The sequence below is a fragment of the Amia ocellicauda genome, chromosome 6 (genome assembly GCF_036373705.1).
Source record: "Amia ocellicauda isolate fAmiCal2 chromosome 6, fAmiCal2.hap1, whole genome shotgun sequence".
Lineage (NCBI taxonomy): Eukaryota > Metazoa > Chordata > Actinopteri > Amiiformes > Amiidae > Amia > Amia ocellicauda.
In genome coordinates this window covers 33,157,098-33,180,243 of record NC_089855.1, presented here as the reverse complement: position 1 = coordinate 33,180,243, position 23,146 = coordinate 33,157,098, and the positions used below count along the sequence as shown (strand labels likewise).

At 42.3% G+C, this 23,146-nt stretch overlaps 1 pseudogene; it reads right to left on the bottom strand.

The window, feature by feature from the left end:
* Window positions 1-9,708: 9,708 nt before the first annotated feature.
* LOC136751863 (interferon-induced GTP-binding protein Mx1-like) overlaps window positions 9,709-23,146 on the bottom strand; it is a 34,451-nt pseudogene continuing 21,013 nt past the window's right edge.

Below are 23,146 nucleotides of genomic sequence, written 5' to 3'. Positions count from 1 at the left end.
CAATGGCAATGGGGATATATATGTATAGTGAACATCTCTCAACAGTAAACATAAAAAAAAGACAATTCTAACCTTTCAATTGACATACACACACACACACACACACACGCACACATATATATATATATATATATATATATATATATAAAAATTATAGGTAGGTAGATAGACAGAATTTTTGTTTCCAGAATGTGTTAGAAGCAATGGTAACTATATAAATCACACACATTTACAGTGATTTGTATAGATATCTATATACAGAAATGTAGATAAAACCTTTTCAGACTTTGTTACTCCACTTAATACTGAGTCAGAGTGTTGAAAACAACACATCTGATAATAATAATAACTTTATTTATATAGCACTTACCATGCTCAAAGTGCATCTTAAACACATTGTTAATAACTGTTTCATACATTTGGAAATGCAAGTGTATAAAAAACAGTTTTGAGATGCGATTTAAAAACATGGATTGACTCAGAGGATCTAACATTAAAAGGTAGGCTGGTCCAAAGTCTAGGGGGCTTTACGGCATGTACAGTATGTATAATGTAATTAATTAATTACTTAATTTTATGTGCTCTTTCCAACTTGACTCACATGAGTTAAAGCAATGCACAACTCCAGAAATGATTAATCCACAAAGTCTTTATTGAGTTGTTAAGTGTACATATTCCCTCTTCCCAAAACACAGCATTATTCATATTAAGGCACTTTTACTCACGGCAGCCTAATAACCACCCCCCCACCACCACAGACCACAGACCACCAGGAACAGTAACCGTGACTGAAAGGCAGCAATTAACACCAACAACAATTTATCCCAAATTATTTGAAACTTGAAATCAGTGCATCAAGCAGCTCTTTAACAATGCAGAGAGGAAATGTTTATTAAAATACATACACTACGGATCAAAAGTTCTAGAACACCTCAATTTTTCCAGTTTTTATTGAATTGTAAGCAGTTCAAGTCCAGTGAATAACCTGAAATGGTACAAAGGTAAGTGGTAAACTGTCAGAGGTTAAAAAAAAAGTTTAGGTTACCAAAAACTGAAAAATAATTTTATACTTATACTTATATACTGTGTTACTACACCCTCTTAAGCATTATTTGGCAGTGTTATGCTGCAGCTCCTGTGTATAGAAGTCACACTGTATTACTACAATGTGCACATTGTTTGAAAGATTATTGTTTGAAAGCAATGTGTTTCATTGTCAAACACACCCGATTTACAGTTTCTGTGTTGCCCGCCGTCATTCAGAGCCCGGGGGGTAAACGGTCTGCTCGGGGGGTGGGGGGTCTCATTCAGACAGTCACAGATCACTCAGTTTCGATCAGATTTCTTTGTGACTATGCTTGTATTATTTGATGTTCTATCAAACAGAGAAGTTCAGATCCAATTATGTAAAATCGTTGTGTATTATTACACTGTAAACAGAGTTTTCCATTTTGACATTTTGAGCTCTCTACAGGTGTGTGTTGCTTCTACCAAAATGTGGATGGTCTTGTTTTAATCCGTAGACTGTCTGGTTCCAGAATATGTCATAATTGTCAATATTTTCTGAGATTTTATATTCCTAATCAGAAAAAGTGTCCCCCCACCCCCCCATTTCAGAATGCGGAGGGGGGTATAAAACCCACATTATTCACATCAGAGAATAGTTCACATCATTAGAAATCTGAGAGTCTCAGCTTTCATTGGATACCAAACACTTGGCAAACAACACAACAGTGAAGAGTACACATGGGACTAAAAAGAAGCACATGGATTTGGTGCCCTGATTTATTTTTATCTCCAATTGTTTATTTGTTCTATGCTTTAATTTCAGAGTACATTGAGACATTAAACTGTGTAAATTTCAATAAAAACTGGAAAAATTGAGGTGTTCTAAAACATTTGACTAGTAGTGTACAGACAGGTGACAAATTAAAGGAAAAACCAACATAAAGTGTCTCAGTAAGGTGTTGGGCCACCATGAGCCGCCAGAACAGCTTCAATGCACCTTGTCACAAATTCTATGAGTCTCTGGAACTGGAGGGATGGAACACCATTCTTCCAAAAGATATTCCCTCATTTGGTGTTTTGATGATGGTGGTGGGGAGCGCTGTCTAACACATCGGTCCAAATTCTCCCATAGGTGTTCAATTGGGTTGAGATCTGGTGACTGTGAAGGCCATAGCATATGATTCACATCATTTTCATACCCATCAAACCATTCAATGACCCCTCATGAACTGTGGATGGGGGCATTGTCATCCTGGAAGAGACCACCCAGGATAAAGGTGATCACTCAGAATGACTTTGTAATGATTTGCAAAGTGGACTCAAACCATGCCAGAAAAATGCTCCCCATAGTTTGACAGAGCCTCTGGACCCCCTCACTGTAGGGGTCATGCACACATGCACTCGCCCACTTGTTGAGAACACTAGCCAGTCTTTGTGACTGAAGCTCCTGCCATTCATGCCTCAAAAATGACCCCTCTTTCAAAGTCACTTAGATCCTTTCCTCTTGCCATCTTGATCCAAAATCAAGGTCAACTGGGCCTGCTCAGCATTTTTATATATGCCACAGAGAATGATAGGATGTTAATTGCTTAATTGTATCATGCAGTACACCTCTTTGGAGGTTTTTCCTTTAATTTGTCAACTGTCTGTATATGTTTAATAAAAAGTAAATAAAACATAAGACTATAAAACATAAATCAGAAGACTAACTCTGCCTCCTCTCCACTCTCCTTCCTCCAGAGCCCGTTCCTTCTCATCCCTGGCCCCTAAATGGTGGAACGACCTCATTCTGGCGCTTACTCAAGACACATCTTTTCCGACAGTACTTGTAATATTAGTCCTCTATCCCTGCTAGATAGCACTTCATAGTTTTTATTATGCTTCTCGCGTCCTCGATTGTTTTCCTCCTTGCTCCCTTTCCTGTAGCCCTTGACTGTGACCCTACATCTTGACAGCACTTAGCTTTCACCGTCCAGGATGTAGGAAGTCACTTACTGTACTTGTGTAAATTGTAAATTGGAATTTGTAAAATGTATTATTTTGAATTGCTGTTTTAGCTAAATTGAATTTGTAATGATTGATGCCTTGTACTTCACTGTATTTTTGCACTTTGTTTGCACTTATGTTGTAAATCGCCCTGGATAAGGGCGTCTGCCAAGAAATTAAAAATAAGAAGAAGAAGAAGAAGAAAATTGAAGAGAAGCCACAGCACACCTTCTATATTAAAAACATCTACCACTGACTGGAGTGGCATAGTGGAGTCTTAAAACATGATTATATTTCCAAGACCAAATAACTATGATTTTTTTTTTTAAGATGTAGGGATTATATTATGGAAAATAAAGTTTGCTTATGGAAATGATAGCCTGGCAGAAAGGGCAAGAACAAAGTGTTGGTTAGGCCCTAGCCAAGCATGAATTGCGCTTAACTCAATTAACATGGTTTTCTGAACTTAAAAACGTAACCTTTATAATTAACAAGTCTGGGACATACAAAATATATAATGATCAAAGTGATATAAGCAAATTTATCTTATTAAGCCTCATCATAGCCATGCGTGAATTGTGCTTCATGTTGAAAGCTTATGTGGTTATTGTATTTAAGCACTTAGATCCTAGCTTCACTTACAACAAGACCTGTACCTACGAGTCCTATACTAAAGAAGAGGTGTTTAACATAACACAATCAATATCAACTTTACATCAGTCTTGTCATGTATAACATTTGGATATTTGGCTAGGTTTTGTACTGTAATCCACAATAAGTATAATGCAGCTTGGCTACAAAGCAATAGAGCTTAAAAACGAAAAGAGTTATGCTTTTAATGTCACACTTTCTTTTGTGTAACAGTTTGGAATGTACCAGTCTTGTCATTTACAGGTTGGATGTAAACAGCTATGTTATCTTTCAAGGAGGAGCCCTCACAATTTAACCCTCGGTGTGCCCCTGGGGCCAGTCTACCACCGAGCAGTTATGACGACAGATGCAAACAGGGTTGGTTAGCAATCTGCAATGGACGTGGAGTCCGAGCCAGGTGGACGGAGCCAGCATGGGCCCTCCATATCAATGTCCTGGAGTTACAAGCCAACAGTTCTGCTGATAGCCCTTCGGTGGCCTCGCAGATTTTGGTTCGCAGACCTGATCGCCCTCCTCCACGGAGAGCCTTGGCAGCTCCTAGTGAGAGCGGACTTGTTGTCCCAGGTGCAGGGCATGCTTTGGCAACCCAATCCGGTCCTCCTCTAGCTCTGGGCCTGGCCCCTGAGTGGGAGCGACTGATTGCTTCAGGTCTGTCAGACGCGGTAGTAGCCACTATTCAGTCGGTGAGAGCTCCTTCTACGAGGTCGCAGTATTCCTACCGCTGGCAGGCATTTAGCACCTGGTGCCAAGACGGCAATTAAGACCCAATTAATTGTCCCATCGGGGTCATATTGCGATTTCTACAAGAGCTGTTGGACCAGGCAAGTCCCCGTCCATGCTCAAAGTGTATCTGGTGGCCATCTCCACATGTCACATCCGGATTGATGGTGAGCCCCCTGGGTCTCATTTCCTGGCTGTACAGTTTTTAAAGGGAGCTCGATGGCTGCGGCCTCCTCGCACCCTTTCACTGCCCGCATGGCGTCTTGATGTAATGCTGGATGCACTTTCCCAAGCCCCATTTGAGCCACTGAACTCAGCTGAGCTGAAGCTGGTGTCACTTAAGATGGCGTTTTTGCTGGCAATCACCTCTGCAAAACACGTGAGCGAGTTACATGCCCTGTCCGTACACCCATCGTGTGTCCGTTTTGCGGGAGATGGCTCCAGGGTCACGCTACAGCCTAACCCTGCGTTCCTCCCGAAAGTGCCGTCTCCATTCCATATCAACAGGCCTATTGAGTTGATTGGCTTTTCATCCTCCTCCCTTCCCTTCAGAGTATGAGAGTCGCACAGGTGCTCAGGTGCTATTTGGAACGCACTAAGGACATTCGGCGCTCAGACCAACGGTTTGTGTCTTATGGAGCGTGGACATAGGGCCAGGTGCTTTCAAAGCAGCGCCTCTCGCATTGGATTGTGGACACCATTACCATGGCCTACAAGTCCACCGGGACCCCGGTGCCTGAACACCTGGTGGCCCACTCGACTCAAGGCGTTGCTACATCTTGGGCCCTTTTTCAAGGTGCCCTCTTGGCAGACATTTGTGCGGTTCTATAGGTTGGACGTGACGGGACCGGTCTCTTCCATTGGGAACCCGGTGTTGGCTGCAGTCGAGCCCCAGTAGCCTACGGGCTCTGGCTTCTACCTTTTTCTCTCTCAGGCTGCTCCTGTTAAGTGCATCCTGAGGGAGCTAGTGAACCGTGTTTTTCCCTTCCAACGGAATATGCCTTCCACATTAAGTGATATTCACCTTAAGTGAATATATGCAGGGCTTAAGGTTGTAATCATATTGTTTATGTTAGTAAAACATATCCAATCCTTTATTCATAGTATTAGGATGTGTCTAACTGTAAACGTACAAATTTTGACAAGTAATGGTTTTGTTAAACTAGTTAATGCTGTCATGTAATTCATTGAGAAGGGAAGAAAGGTTGGTTGAGAGCAAATCACATCATGCCTATGCTACTTTAAGACTGGATTATGGCACTGCTCTTCCATATAGGCAAAGGGATAAAACTCAATAGCATCAACATATGAAATCTGAAGAATCAAAGGGTTCCGAACTATTTGTATTAATTTAGTAAAGAAATAAAAAAATTCTGAAGCCAAAACTGGTCAGTGCTGAATGTTGTCCATTATCACTGTTGTACACCCATTTTGAATAATGTTCCCAATGTACCCCTTGTGTAACTACAGCAGATGCTGTTAATCAAAATCATGTTGTGTTCACTTTAATTCGTTTGCATATTGGGGATTATCTGCTAGGGGATGCTATTATAATATGCAATGTTACTCTGTTAAGATCACCCTTGTAAAGATAACTATCCTGCCAATCCTGGACTATGGTGACATAGTTTATACGATTGTGCCTAAAGCCTCCATCAATAAATTAGACATAATCTACCACTGGTCAGCTGACCCTTATTGCATACATGTCGCCAGATTCACTGGTATCAACATATTGATAGTCCCTCACAGGCAATTCCCCTCTCTGCCTTACCTCACTCCTCAATATTTCTACCATCAATAGCAATCTGTGCTCTGGTAGATATATTAAAAAAACCTGCACTTCCTTTGGCCAACACTCTTTCTAGTTCTCTCCTACAAATGACTGGAATGTGCTACAAAAGTCCCTTAAACTCATTACATTCATTCCTCTACATTCCTTAAATTTGTTTTTGACTGAGCTGTTCACTGACAAATGCACTTGCTGAATCTTTTCACGCATATAGTGCCCAATATTCAAACTTCACACAATTTCCATGCAAAATGTGTGCTGCGCAAAAAATATGCGACTTGGCCAAAAAAGAAGAGATATTCAAACATGGCGCAAATCTTTGCACGAAACTGGATTATAGCATTTCTTTCCTGCCTCGTGCAAACCTGTTGCACCTCGCAAACCCACCTGCGCTACTCCACACATTTCCACTGTTTGAACACAGCTGCGGAGTTATTGGATTAATGCGCTGTGCAAAGATTGCACAAAAACTAGTATATTCAGTCTAATTAAGGCTTTCACGCAACTCAAATTCAATTGCGCTACGCGCATGATTTAATATCAGACCGGAATACATTTGCATCTCGTGGTTCCAATTACAGAGTCATTATCATATGGTAATAAGCCACGGCATTAAAGGAAAAGGACTCTGGAGGTGGATGAATGAAGGCAGTGTGCTGGACAACAGAGGCTAGTGCCATGTTTCACATTCTGTTATTTATACAAATAAATATACATATATATATATACACTCACCTAAAGGATTATTAGGAACACCTGTTCAATTTCTCATTAATGCAATTATCTAACCAACCAATCACATGGCAGTTGCTTCAATGCATTTAGGGGTGTGGTCCTGGTCAAGACAATCTCCTGAACTCCAAACTGAATGTCTGAATGGGAAAGAAAGGTGATTTAAGCAATTTTGAGCGTGGCATGGTTGTTGGTGCCAGACGGGCCGGTCTGAGTATTTCACAATCTGCTCAGTTACTGGGATTTTCACGCACAACCATTTCTAGGGTTTACAAAGAATGGTGTGAAAAGGGAAAAACATCCAGTATGCGGCAGTCCTGTGGGCGGAAATGCCTTGTTGATGCTAGAGGTCAGAGGAGAATGGGCCGACTGATTCAAGCTGATAGAAGAGCAACTTTGACAGAAATAACCACTCGTTACAACCGAGCTATGCAGCAAAGCATTTGTGAAGCCACAACACGTACAACCTTGAGGCGGATGGGCTACAACAGCAGAAGACCCCACCGGGTACCACTCATCTCCACTACAAATAGGAAAAAGAGGCTACAATTTGCACAAGCTCACCAAAATTGGACAGTTGAAGACTGTACAGGCCCGTATGAAGTTTGCCAATGAACATCTGAATGATTTAGAGGAGAACTGGGTGAAAGTGTTGTGGTCAGATGAGACCAAAATCGAGCTCATTGGCATCAACTCAACTCTCTGTGTTTGGAGGAGGAGGAATGCTGCCTATGACCCCAAGAATACCATCCCCACCGTCAAACATGGAGGTGGAAACATTATGCTTTGGGGGTGTTTTTCTGCTAAGGGGACAGGACAACTGCGCCGCATCAAAGGGACGATGGACGGGGCCATATTCCGTCAAATCTTGGGTGAGAACCTCCTTCCCTCAGCCAGGGCATTGACAATGGGTTGTGGATGAGTATTCCAGCATGACAATGACCCAAAACACACAGCCAAGGCAACAAAGGAGTGGCTCAAGAAGAAGCACATTAAGGTCCTGGAGTGGCCTAGCCAGTCTCCAGACCTTAATTCGATAGAAAATCTGTGGAGGGAGCTGAAGGTTTGAGTTGCCAAATGTCAGCCTCGAAACCTTAATGACTTGGAGAGGATCTGCAAAGTGGAGTGGGACAAAATCCCTCCTGAGATGTGTGCAAACCTGGTGGCCAACTACAAGAAACGTCTGACCTCTGTGTTTGCCAACAAGGGTTTTGCCACCAAGTACTAAGTCGAAGGGGTCAAATACTTATTTCCCTCATTAACCTGCAAATCAATTTATAACTTTTTTGAAATGCATTTTTCTGGATGTTTTTGTTGTTATTCTGTCTCTCACTGTTAAAATACACCTACCATTAAAATTATAGACTGATCATTTATTTGTCAGTGGGCAAACGTACAAAATCAGCAGGGGATCAAATACTTTTTTCCCTCACTGTATACTGTATAAATATCATTAGAAATCACATCTGGCATCAGTCCACACTGTGCAATGTACTTGAGTCTGGACACATCCCAAATGCATACCTCCAAGGTAATCTAGTAGTGCACACCTCTATGCCATTGTCCTGGCAGGGCAAACATTTAGTATTGCAGTACAAACACAATATTGTGGACATAGTAGTGTGGTAACCTCAGGGGTTAATCATTTGCGTTATGTGTGCGTGCTTACATTATGGGTTGCAGAAGCAGGAAGTAAAAAAACAACTTCCTGGAATAAACCAGTTCTGTTACCTTCAACTCAGTGTGTTCATGTGTTCCAGGTGCGATCCGCCTTTATAACATTTTGGCGATGAGGTAAACCTTATGAATACTCCCCAGAGGTTGAACAAAGCCCCCAGAACATAAACTGGTCATTTCCAAGCTGATGTGACCAGCTCCTGTTGTGAATTGCCCGGCGTTGTCTACATTCTGCACTGCTCAGGTCAGTGACATTTTTCCCTGCTGCTCGAGGAGATACAAACAAACCCAGATGCACCACCAGAGTTAGCAAAACAGCACCACTGCCGCCCCATGGTAAGGAGGGCGCCAATAATAATAATAATAAAAAGCACATTTTGGGAAGATATAGGCAGTGATATATACGGCTTAGTAAAATATTTGATATCAGTATCAGTATCAGCCATCAGTGGTGTCTTTTGCTGAGATGGTCAAAGTTGTGGGACACCATTTTGAACCTGCACCCTCTATCATAGTAGAATGGTTCAAATTCCAGTCTTGCACCAAGACCCCGGGAGAATCAGTGACCAGTTTTGTGGCCAGACTGAAACATCAGGCTGCTAGGTGTGGGTTTGGGGAGACACTGGAAAAACGTCTCCGAAATCAGCTGGTATGGGGAATAAGAGACCTGACTTGGTTGAAGGCTAGGGAGACTACAGTGCTATGACACTCCCACCCGAGTGGGTGAAGGATAGGTTTAAGCACTCAGCTCAGCCGCTACAATGCTACCGGTGTGGCGAAGACCACACAGCAGATGCCTGCCATTTCAAGGAAGCAGAGTGTCAATATTGCAAAAAACGTTTAGCACGCACGTGCCACAAGAAATCACAGAAGAGCAAGCCGCCCCTGGTCAAACAGAAGGCTGGATTCAGAGCACACAGAGCCCCAGGAATTTCTTCCTGAGGAAGAGGAACAGGCAGAGGCAACATATTCTCTGTTCACTATGAAAGCGAGGTCTCCCAACCCTTTACTGGTCACAGTAGAGCTGAATATCTGCCAGGTTCAATTTGAAGTAGACACTGGGGCCTCTTATACTGTGATTGGTTATAAGACCTTTACTGAACTGCAGGACAGAAACCCTGGGCTGCAACTAAGACCCTCCTCTACAGTGCTGGGACAGCCCGTTTCACTTTCTTGAAAAACATGCTGCTGTGTTCCGCGATGAGCTGGGTGAGCTCCAAGGGACAGAAGTTCACATACAGCTAGACCCCTCAGCAGTCCCAAGATTCTGTAAGGCAAGACCTGTGCCCATAGCCTTGCAGAAAAGGTGCAAGCCGAGCTGCAGAGACTGCAGGCAGCCGGCATTATAAAGCCTGTCTGACGGCAAATGTAGTATCTCGTCTGAAGCAATATCCTCTTCCAAGGATTGATGAGCTGTTTACTAAGCTCTCGGGTGGTACCAGTTTCTCCAAACTCAAAATGTCACAATCTTATCAACAGTTGGTGTTGGCTGAAGAGTCTCGTAGTGTAGTTACCATTAATACACACAAAGGCTTGTTCCAGTACACACATTTGCCCTTTGGAATCTTTTCTGCTTGTGCTATTTTCCAGAGGGTCAAGGAGGGCCTCTTGGCTGGCATTGACCATGTTGTCATCTACCTTGATGACATCTTAGTAACTGGTCTCACTAAAGAGGAGCACTTCCAAGAACCTGGAAGCTGTCTTGTCTTGGCTAGAATACCGGACTAAAGCTGAAGCAGTCCAAGTGTGTTTTCCAGGTACCTGAGTTGGAGTATCTGGGTCACAAGGTGTCCGTGAGGGGCCTACAGCCTCTCAAAAAGAAGGTAAAGGCAATTAAGGATGCTCCGGAGCCACAGGACGTAGGACAGCTGCATGCTTACCTGGGACTACTGAATTATTATGGCCATTTTCTACCCGATTTAGCCTCCGAGTTAGCTCCGCTGTATGAACTCCTGAGGAGTGGTGGGAGTGGGGAGTTCCTCAATGATCAGCTTTTAAGAGGTCCAAGGACTTACTTTCATCTGCTGTGTTGCTGATCCATTATGACCCCTCAAGGCCATTGGTCATTATCAGTGATGCATCCCTTCGTTGGAGTTGGGGCAGTTTTGTCACACACTAGGAATGACAACACAGAGGAGCTGATCTACTTCGCATCATGCTTGCTTGCTCCCACAGAGAAGAGATATTCTCAACTGGAGAAGGAAGGCCTTGCTACAATATTTGCAGTTAAGAAGATTCACCAGTACATTTACGGGCATAGGTTTATCATCCAAACAGATCATAAACCTTTGTTGGGGCTCCTTGGTGAGCTAAAGAACATTCAGCCAACAGCATCGGGTAGATTGCAAAGGTGGGCCCTCATGCTGATGCAATACCAGTACATGCTGGTGTATAAACCAGGTCCCACAATATCTAACGCGGATGATTTGAGCAGGTTACCCTTGCCTTACATGCCACTGGATCCACCAGCACCTCCAGAACTGGTGTGTTTGCTGAAGCAGTTACAATCAGCCCCTATCACCAGCCAACAGCTTAAGCGCGGGACATACAGAGACCCCCTCCTGTCAAAAGTATGTCAGTTTGTGAGAGAGGGTTGGCCTGCTAAGAGCCTTTCAGACGACTTATAGCTCTAGTTTAATAAGTGAGGCGAGCTGTGAGTGGAGGATGGCATCCTTCTATGGAGGTTGAGAGTAGTGGTCCCGCCACAGGGCCGTCAGACACTGTTAGATGAGCTCCATGAGATGCATCCTGGTGTCTCTAGGATGAAAGCAACAGCTCGAGCATATTTGTGGTGGCATGGATTGGATGCTGCTATGGAAGATTGTGTGAAATCTTGCGAGTTATGTCAGCAATTATGGAATGCTCTAGCAGAAGCTCCAATTTGCCCCTGGGAATGGGCTGGTCAGCCATGGACACGGATTCACATCGACTATGCCGGTCCGTTCATGGAGAACACATTCCTGGTGATGGTGGATGCATACTCCAAGTGGCTGGATGTGTTTCCATTGAATTCGGTGACTTCAGCTAGTACAATAGAGCATCTTCGACATCTTTTCAGTACGCATGGACTCCCACACACGGTGGTGTCAGACAATGCCACCATTTTCACAAGTTCAGAGTTTGAAGGTTTTCTGTCCGCCAATGGCATTCGTCACATCACCTCAGCGCCGTACCACCCTGCCATGAATGGGTTGGTAGAAAAGGCAGTCCAGGCTGAGTAGTAAGATGATAGCAGGCTCGCTGCAGACCCGTATGTCCAGGTTTTTGGCCTCGTATTGCACAACACCTCACAAAAAAACTGGGGTGTCCCCAGCCATATTGATGTTTGGTCAACCACTGAGAACCAGGTGGGATCTTCTTCGACCAGATGTCTGCAATAGGGTCTGCCGTGGACAGGAGAACATGAAGCAGAATCAGAAGGTACAGCGACCAACGTGAGTGTTACCTGCAGGGTCCGCTGTTTGGGTTAAGGATTTCACGGGGAAGGCAATATGGCTATACACAACTATATATAAAAACAGACACCCCCATTGTTGACCTGAAAGAGTTAACACCACCCTTTTCAATGTGTTATTTTGCACGTTGCAAACCTGTTTTTTGTGCAGCTAACAGCTATGAATATAAAAAGAATCACACATAATTTCAGCAACTCCCCCCATTTTGCGCCTTGCATACAATTATAGGGTGAACAGCACATAATGGATTGTGCCGCACAACACAGGGTTTTGAATATGGCAAATAATGCAGATATTTTAGCAATAGCTATTTGCGCCATGCAAACCCTAGGAAAATCTAGCCCATACTCTACATTTTGTATGAATTTATATCTTACTTTTATTGTACATTGATTAATATAGTGTGTTGTGTTCATTAAATTTTGTAGTGGTATTGTTTCTTGTGAATTGTTTTTTTGCAATGCTGCACCTCTTGGCCAGGTCGTTATTGTAAATGGGAATTGGTTCTCAATTGACTTATCTGGTTAAATAAATGAGAAATAAAAAGTGAAATACAGTCCGCTAGGGAAGTGGGAGTGAGTTCAAATGTCTGCCTTGCTTTAACAAAGGCGTCTTAAACCCTACTACAGTTTCCTTTCTTCTTACTCTAAAACCACACAACAGACTTGTTTGTTATGAATATTTTTTATGAGCCTTTTGAAAAAGCTTTTTTGATGATTTTTTAAATTTAAATACCTATTAGCAGTCTCTCTTCATACAGAAATACATAAATGGTATAAAATGTTAGGTTGCAGATGAAGGGAGAAAGGGAGGGGTTCATCTGAGTGACTGCATACAAGGGCCTAAAGGCAGCTTTGCTATGAGTTCTATAACATTTCTAATTATACCATTTCCCATACCTTCTTTGGGAATTATTATTGAATTGAAAGATAACCAGCTTTGGTAACAAAGTAATTTAAGGTTTCACCTACCTGCAAGTAACAGCTCAGTTTATTTAACATATCTGAGCTGGAAGTCTTGCAAACATTTAAATCAGAAAATGTAATGGATAGTTCTTCCTTAATATGAGTGACCAGATCCTTCAGATTCTCCTTAATGGTTTTCAAGAAGATACTGTCTTGGGTGTACACCAGTTTCTCCATTTCAAACTGGTTCTGCAGCCTCTCTGCTACTTTGATCTCCTGCCTCTTTTTCATGTTATCAATTTTGTACAAAGGGAATAAGAACCCAGTTCAATGAGAGAAAGTACAGTACTTTCACCAGCCCCAGGCTAATGAAGAGATTACTTGATGGCAGAATATATTTACTCTTAAATAAATCTTCCAGCCATAGCTGGATCACAATCACTATAATGTATTTTTCACCTTTAAGGTAAATTATGATCTCTTTGCGACCAAAATAATATATTAGCAGGTGCAGATTTGTAAAAGATCTTAGCAAACATTTTAATAAATGTACAGCTCACATTGAGCCGGTAACATACTTTACTTCAATGTAAACTGCAAATGTTAGACGGAAATCCTAAAGATAAAAGTTTGAATCTCCATGGAGGATATATGAAATAAGATTTTCAGAATCTATGTGTGAAATTTGAATATGGTGTTTGTTGATTCAGAATCGGTGTACATGCTCAATATGTACTTATTTGCAACTATATCATATTCACTAAAACTTTGACTTTGCAGGTTTCGGACCATAACAGTTTATTTGCAGTGTAATCAACTAAAGGTGGGGTTTAAGTGTTTGTATAAAAATGTGAGAGATTACATATTAAAAAAAAGGCAGCTGTAATAGCAGTTGCTGAAAATACCTTAGCCACAAACAGAAGATTGGGATAACACTCAAAGCACTCTTCAAACCAATTCTGCAAACTTGTTGTAGACGATGTCTGACATAACAAAAGAGAAATATTATCCAGCAAGATTGTGTAAAAATAAACAGTTAACAGTGTATATAGTGTAGGACTTCTCAATTAAAAGGTGGGTTAAATACCACAGACATTGTGCAAAAGGATGTTCTTTATATCAGAACTAATACACTTACTCTATCCTTACGAGTACTGAAGACAGAATCTGGAACACTGACAGAGGGGAAGGGAGAAAGGCTGTAACATACGCCTGCTAGCACAGTCAGGGTGGACACTTAGGAATACTAGACAATGCCCCTTTTCCACTGGCACATCCGACCTTGAACCAAGCCAGAACCTAGCTGAGTTGGCCTGTTACAGGTCAGGTGTTTGTCGAGAGTTGTATGCATGGGTATCCTGTCAATCGGTCACACACTTTTCATCACCAGCGACAATTCATCACTAAATCACATAAATGAAACCCCAATAGGACTATTAATGCATAATAAATAACAGATACAGTACGTATTCAATTCAGTAAATAAAACCCAGTCACTTATGGCCCTTTTCCACTGGCATATCCAAGCCATGCTGGAATCAAGCCGAGCCAAGCTGAGCTGGCCTGGTATGGCTCGGGTGTGTATCCACTGCAATACTCAAGCCAGGTGAATGATGTCAGATGCTATGTTGAGAGTTGCGTGCCTGACGCTGAAAGATAGTTGGGTTTTTCAGATGACAACAATGCAGGAGCTTGATAGTGTGGTTATACTCGTGGTTATATCATTTTGGCTTTTTATTCTTCACAACATGGAAATTAAAAGCAACTGGCCTGGCTACCAAACTGTAATAGTGAAGCTGCAAAGACATACATTAAAACGACATCAATTTAAAACATTCTCAAATGCGACAAAAACATGTGAAAGACTGCAACGATAGAATTCAATTTCAATTTGTTAGGCTATAGTATAATTTAGGTAGTCATTAAACCCTGATAATTTGGAGTATTCCAGCATTCACTGAAACAGTCAATTTATATAATAATTATGTATAAATATAAGGCTTAAGATTGAACACACTTATGTGGTTTACCATTAGATTTAATGTGAAGTTTATATTGATTGTTAAGTCAAATAGGTTGACAATAATAATTATTACCTTAGTACAATTATTACCTTAGTCACTCTTCGAATCCACTGTCAACAACCCCCTCAAACTCTTCTCCACTTTCTCCTCCCTCCTTGCCCCCCCTCCCCCTCCTCCTCCCTCATCTCTCACTGCTGTTGATTTCGCCTCCTTCTTCTCCTCCAATATTGCAGACATCCGCAGACTCTACAACAGTCCCCCCTCCTCTCCCATCACACCCAAACCTTCCACCGATCAAGCTTCCTTTTTTTCATTCTCACCTCTCTCAGATTCTGAAGTTTCCGCTCTCCTCCTATGTCACAAACCTACAACATGTGCCCTGGACCCTCTCCCTTCTCGTCTCCTCCAAGCGACAGCTCCTGATCTTCTCCCCTTCATCTCCTCCTTCCTCAACTCCTCACTCCTCTCTGGCTGTTTCCCCTCTGCATTTAAACAAGCTGCTGTGATCCCACTCCTCAAGAAACCAACCCTTGATGCCACCTCTCCTCAGAACTATCGCCCTGTCTCCCTACTCCCCTTCCTCTCAAAGACTCTTGAGCGGGCGGTCCACCGTCAGCTTTCGGACTTTCTGTGCCAACACTCACTCCTTGATCCTCTGCAATCTGGCTTCTGCACAGCTCACTCCACTGAGACGACTCTCCTGGCAGTCACTGACTCCCTCAGCTGTGCTCGGGTGGCCTCCCTCTCCTCAGTCCTCATCCTCCTTGACCTCTCCGCAGCATTTGACACTGTTGATCACTCCATCCTCCTCTCCTGCCTCGCTGACCTTTGAATCTCTGGGACTGCTCTCACCTGGTTCTCCTCCTACCTCAGCAACCGGACCTACCAAGTGACATGGCGAGGTTTCTCATCCACCCCCCAACCTCTCCTCACAGGTGTTCCCCAAGGCTCTGTCCTGGGCCCCCTCCTGTTCTCTCTCTACACTCGCTCCCTGGGCCCCCTCATTGCATCCCATGGTTTCTCCTACCACTTTTATGCTGATGATGCCCAGATCTTCCTGTCTTTTCCCTCTTCTGACCCTCTCATCCCCTCTTACATTTCTTCCTGCTTGTCTGCTATCTCCGCCTAGATGCACTCGCACCACCTCAAGCTCAGCCTCTCCAAATCTGATCTTCTATTTTTTCCCCTATCTTCCTCACCTTCTGCTGACCTCTCCATCTCATCTCTCCCATTGGAATCTACTACACTCTCTCCTCCTTCTTCCGCTAAGAACCTAGGAGTCACCCTCGATCCTGCACTCTCCCACACTCAGCACATCACCATGCTGACACGCACCTGCAGATTCTTCCTGACCCTTCCTCACCAACTACTTGACTCAGGTGCTCATCCAGTCCCTGGTCCTCTCCTGCTTGGACTACTGCAACTCCCTCCTGGCCGGCCTGCCTGCAACTACTACCCGCTGCTCCAGCAAATCCAGAACTCTGCAGCTCATCTCGTATTCTCTCTGCCCCGATTCGCACACGCTACTCCACTGCTACACTCCCTCCACTGGCTCCCAATACCGGCACGCATTCAGTTCAAGTCATTGACTCTCACCTACCACTCGAACACACTGCACAAAGCTACCTTCAGACCTTTGTCTCTCCATACATCCCCTTCAGGCCACTGCAGTCTTCTGGTGCCAAAAGACTAACTCTGCCTCCTCTCCACTCTCCCTCCTCCAGAGCCCGTTCCTTCTCATCCCTGGCCCCTAAGTGGTGGAACGACCTTCCCACTGAAGTCAAAACAGCAGAGTCCTTGACCTCATTCCGGAGGTCCTTACTCAAAACACATCTTTTCAGACAGTACTTGTAATTTAGCCATTTACTCTCCTGTAAGATAGCACTTATACAACGTTTTATCAAACTACTTGCCTTGCATTTCTAATACTTGTATTGTTTATTTTGAATTCCTCTATGCTCCCTTTCCCTTGGCCCTTGATTGTGACTTAACATCTCATCAGCACTCATCAGCTTTTACAATCCAGGATGTAAGACCCCATATATTGTATACACTTGTGTAAATTGGAATTTGAAAAATGTATTATGCTTTGAATTGCACTGTATTTTTGCACTTTTTATTGCGCTTATATTTTGTAAGTTGCCCTGGATAAGGGCGTCTGCTAATAAATAAATAATAATAATAATAAAAATACATGGGGTGTGACACGGAGACTGTAGTCTGAGCATTAATTGACTAAATGGTCCAATTCCGTGCAGATTCTATTCATGAGCATATACATTTTTCATTATGTTATTATACATATTTTTAAAGATGTTGACATGTCAAGAATATGTATTAATATTATTTAAAATAATAATGCACTTTCTGGATTAATACAATTCCAACAGCACATTTTAAAGGCTTTAAAGTCATTACTTAAACCCCACAAAATAATAAGATGAAGATAAAACTAACAAGTAGTATAGGCTAAGCATGGTTTCATAATTCAAAGTAATTTTCTTGTCAAAGGTAATTTCTGTCTCATTTACAAGTTAGAAATCAATGGTAACACTTCAAAATACGGTTACATAAATATGCATTTATAAATGGTTTATAAGCTATTAATAAACACACATATTAATGTATTTATAAAGGAATGTATTAATTGGTTTATTATCACTGAATAAATAGTCTTATAAACCATTGAAATACTGCTTACAAATGTTGAATACAAAGTTTGAACATCAAAACCTGATAAAACTGAATAAGCAAAGTGATTCTAAAATCTTCATATTCATACAGAATTATATAAAATATTAATGTGCACCTACCTCTGACATTCATCATTGTCTTCTTAGCTGTTGGCTCCAATTTCTCCACATGGTTTATGATGAGTTTCTGTAATACTTGGTAGTTAACAAAACTTGGTAACTCTGCACCACGTAGATTTTCTTCATAATCTTGGATTATGACATTATTTCAATATTACATTAATTTCTTATATTTACAACAATTTACTTTGTTTATTGCTATAAATAGTGATTTTGTGCTTCATACTACTACTATGAACAATACATAATAACAACAATGCTAATACAAAATTATTTATTACTAACAAAAAATTGGCAAGTACACTAGCACTGATCTTAAAAACAATGGCTATATAATTAACTATATTAGCTAGCTCTGTTTGTGTAGTATGTGTGTGTATATATAAGGCAGAATGTATCTTTTAAAAAAAAAGTACTTTCAAATCATAGCCTACCTATTATTCATATTTCATCATTGTCAACTTTATTTAAATAAGACCCTTCATTTTTAAAGCAGAGCACACACAAAACCAGTAAAAAGCTATATACAGTCAATACATCAACACCATTATTAATGAATGCAGCACACAGCCAATTAACACTCAAAACATTTCTCAATTTTCTTCCATTGATTTACCGTTGAAGTTGTACAAAACTTTTACAAAAGGGTTGTGAATGCAACCCCGGTTATCTGAAAAAAGAAGCACTGCCCGAGGTGGAGGGGTTTCTGTGTACTTCCTGTAGGATCCCGATCGAAAAAGTCACTCAAGTCAGCCATTGGCCCCTGTGCACGTCACTCAAACAGGACCCTTCCACTTCCTGTTTGCATGAAAGGTGACATCTCGGCTCCACGGTTGCCAGATCACAAGCACCATGGAAGCACCATTCCGAAACCGCGGGTGCCTCCCTGAGAAAGGATAGGCCAGGAAGGTGATCTGCTCTGATGGAGTGGAGCCGGGGCTGCGCCCATAGAAGCAGACAGCATGCTAGACAATACAGTCTGCACGACCAGAGACCTCCCTGCCTGCTGATATAGGAAACCACCACTGTGTTGTCTGTCCGAACCAGCACATGTCTGTCCCATAGGACTGGCAGAAAATGACACAGTCCGCTTGTAACTCCAGGACGTTGATGTGGAAGGCCTGTGTGTGCTCCGACCATCTGCCTCTGACTCCACATCCATCGCAGACTGCTCCCCAATCTTGCTTGGAGGTGTCTGTCGTCATCACCACTCAGTGGCACACCAAGGGTTAAATTAGTCGTGATTCCTGCTATATTCATAGCTGTGCACTGTGCAAAAAACTGGTTTGTGATGTGCAAAATAATGTGTAGAAAAGGGTGGTGTTAACTCAAAGCACATAGCTTTTTCAGGGGACAGCTCCTGGACAGCAACATTCCGACACACAGTCAACAATGTCAGTTTTAATATATGGTTGTATGTGTGCTGCACCAGAACAAGTTCCTAACAGACGCCACTCTGTCTGTCTCCTTTGTTGCTCTGTTACCTGCACAGGGCAGGAGCGGCTGGCACAGCTGCCGCAGCAGGTGCAGTTACCACAACATGTGCAGCTTCCAAAGCTGCAGGCTGTGAGGAGGAGGCAGAGGGGCCCTGGGGCTCCCTACTATTACTCGCTGGAGTAGGGGATCGCTGTACACGGCAGTGATTACAGCGGGGTTCTATGTGGGACTGGGCCACTGGGCTCGTCATAGTGGGACCGGGGTCCACAGCTGCATTGCACCCATTGCTGATGCCCAGGCACACAAGGCAAGAGACCTCCCCACTCGGGACTGGCTGCTTTAAGTGCGTCTCCACTCAGTTCAATGCTCGGTTCAATGTGGGGGCAACTACACAACAAACCACACCAAAACCTTGCTGCTGCTGGACAGAACACCATGTAGGCCTGTAGGCTTAACCACACCATGTGTGCTGGGGTTTTTCCGGGGACACCAGGTGATGCGGGGTCTGGGGTTCGGAGGCCTGAGGGTAGTAGGCCTCCAGCCGAAGCGAGGTGTAGAACTGAGGCCACACACACGGAAGGTGGAGCACAGCAGAGCTCGATCCCAGCATGCTGAGAGATTGAGATCTTCTACAGCCACAGTTGCGGACTGTAGTGCAGGAGCAAGCCGGCAGAGGAGCACCTCACACAAGCGAATTCTCTACAACAGACCGAGGCTTATGCCAGGTGGCCGGGCCTCGGATTTTACTGCCGCTGTTAGCGCTCCTGCTGTGGAGGAAAAAGCCTGTGGACAAGAAACCAACATAGCAAGCAATCCGATAATATATGGCACTATATTAACAAGATTATTACTTTTAAAAGCTCTGTTTGTGAACTGAAACTGAAACCGAAAGCGTAGCCGGAGCTCCGGTACGTGGACGGACAGAATCAAAATTAGCTATAAATATAACTAATAAGACACACAATAGAGACAGAGACATAGCAAAACAGTGGTGAACAACACTATTAGTGAAGCCAGCCAACCGAAATACGCAGTTTTGAAGGTCTAATGCAACACACAGACACAGAAAGCTCACATTCTTGGGTCCAGCGAAATGGCAAAAGAGGATGAACCTGCGCAGATGTCACCTTTTATGCAAACAGGAAGTGGGAAGTGAGTGATGTCCGCAGGGGCCAAGGCAGCTTTGATAGAGTGACATTTCGATCAGGTTCCTACGGAAGTGCGCAGAAACCCCTCCCTCATAGGCAGTGCTTTCTTTTACAGACACCCGGTCTCGTTTTGGAGACTTTTTTGGTAATGCTGTTAAAGCCCTTTATATGAATGTAAATAGCTCTATTAAATCAAAACATGGCAAATCCCCAATATTTGATATAAAATGTTGCATAAGTCAAGGGTACCCGATTTCTCCTCATCTTTTCCTAATTGCCACACAACTTCTTACAGTACACATCAAATGTATCTCAATTGCAGATAAATAATTATTAGTCAATTAGTAGATGACACTACTCTTTATTTGAGAGATGTTACTCAGATTAAAATTGCTCTCAATGTAATCCATGATTTTTCTAAAGCATCTGGTCTCTGCCTACACTTTTTGCCCTCAAAGATTGTAAGGAAAACTCTATGTAGCCAGGTCTATTCTGAACTTTAGAGTATTCACCTATTATTGTGAACATTTTAAGACAATTAATCCACTTGTTACAAAGAGGTTTATCTTTAAATGGGAGAGATTGCTTACTATGGCAGAAGGTATTTCTAGACTTATGCTGCTTTATCTCTATATGTTGAAAGTCATGTCTGTAAGACAGTAGACTACATTTCCTTCATATTCAAACCTTAAATAACACATTTAAGATCAATTGGATTAAACACTTTTTAAAGAATTCAACCTCAATTTGGAATTTCATCCCTCACTATGTTTTCTCCCCACTTAGGTGGCCTTAATTGTATATTATTTTGTAACTACAGTGGGGGAAAAAAGTATTTGATCCCCTGCTGATTTTGTACGTTTGCCCACTGACAAAGAAATGATCAAACTAATTTAACTGTCTCTCACTGTTAAAATACACCTAAAATTAAAATTATAGACTGATCATTTCTTTGTCAGTGGGCAAACGTACAAAATCAGCAGGGGATCAAATACTTTTTTCCCTCACTGTAAGTAAAGTTCACCTTGGGGAAAATAAATACATACATAAATAAATAAAATGCACTGAGCAGGTGCATGGGTGGAAGCCCCAAAGCTTCATTCTGCAGTTGGTGCTGTTAAGTTTTTAGAGTTTTGAATAGTCATTTTACACAAGTAATTACGGTATGTTCTAAGGTCAGTTTTCTATTAGTCCATTTCTATGTGTAATTACAGTATGTTTGGTTTCCTAGAATATACACTTGTGCAGTGTTGTTGTGGTTGGTTTGAAGGAGAGACAAAGCGGGTACTGTGTTCAGAACGAGTAAGATGTGGAGACAATAAATTGTGTTAATTTGCGACTCGCGAGATGTGAGGAAAGGAGAGAGGTCCTGTGGAGCACCAGTGTATGGCAAGCCAAATTATCATTTAGAGATATCTCTAAATGCATTTAAAGATATCTTCAAATATTTAAAGATATCTTTAATCATTTAAAGATATCTATAAATGATTTAGAGATATCTGCAAATGATTTAGAGATATCTAAATAAGGTGCTTTTTAAAGATATCTCAATGATTTGCAGATATCTCTAAATGATTTGAAGATATCTCTAAATCATTTAAAGATATCTGCAAATCATTTAGAGATATCTGCAAATCATTTAGAGATATCTGCAAATCATTTAGAGATATCTTCAAATGACTTCCTGACCGACTCAGACTTCCATTAACTAAATTGTGTTCACCTTCATACTGATTGTCTCTGCGGGGTTGTTATACAATAGACCTGCAAACCATTCACAAAACGTCAGCCTGAAACACCATCCAGTTGTTCAAAAAATATGAATAATATCGGCTGCTACCAATCCATTTATTATCCTTCAGTTTCAATCCTGTGAAATACAAGTTTTTAATACACTTGGATACTAACTGTAAGCAGTAAAACATTGAATTGCTTCTGTATGTGTATTTCACACCATGCTGCTAATAAAACTGTAATTTCTGTGTGATCCCACATGGCATTTGAGATTATACCTTCTGAAGTAATGTAGTTGATCTCTTCCCTGTCTGTCTACAAGTCAAGCACACATCTCCGCTTCTGAAAGCGAAGTGTTTCCTTAGTGGGCGTGATGCTTACGGCCATGTCTGGCACCAGATAGTTAACCATCCACAAAACATGGGTGCGTCCAGACTGCTGGCAGACTTTCTTCTCCTTCCTTCTCTTCAAATGAGGAGAGTCGTCTTCAGCTGTTGTGCAGGCACATCAGCGCTATATGTATCGCACTAGGAACTGTAGGCACTCAGACGAATTGTTTGTGCCTTATGGAGTGTGGACTCAGTGCCAGGCATTGCCAAAACAGAGCCTGTCACATTGGATTGTGGACATATTGCTGTTGTCTGTAATTTGACTGGTGTCCCAGTGCCTGAGCACTTGGTGGAACACTCATCTAGAGGTGAGGCATCATCATGGTGCCTCTTCGATAGGCATCTGCGCAACATACTTTTGTTTGATTTTACAGATTGGATGTGACGGGGCCGACTCCTTCTATTGGGAATCTGCTATTGGTTTCAGTCGAACAGCAGTAGCCATGTGGCACAGGTTCTTGGCCTTTGTTTGATTTACCTGTTGATTTACCTGCTCCTATTGTCAAGCAGATGCTGTACAGGTGCTATGGCCCTGCTACCCGGCTGTTGTGCATGTGCATGTACATTTATTTCTACCAGAAATGTTTCAGTCAGTATTGTTAGTGTTGTTTTTTATCCCAGTAGAGACCCTAAGGAGACCTACCCCAAATTATCCTTATGTAAAACTTATTCTGG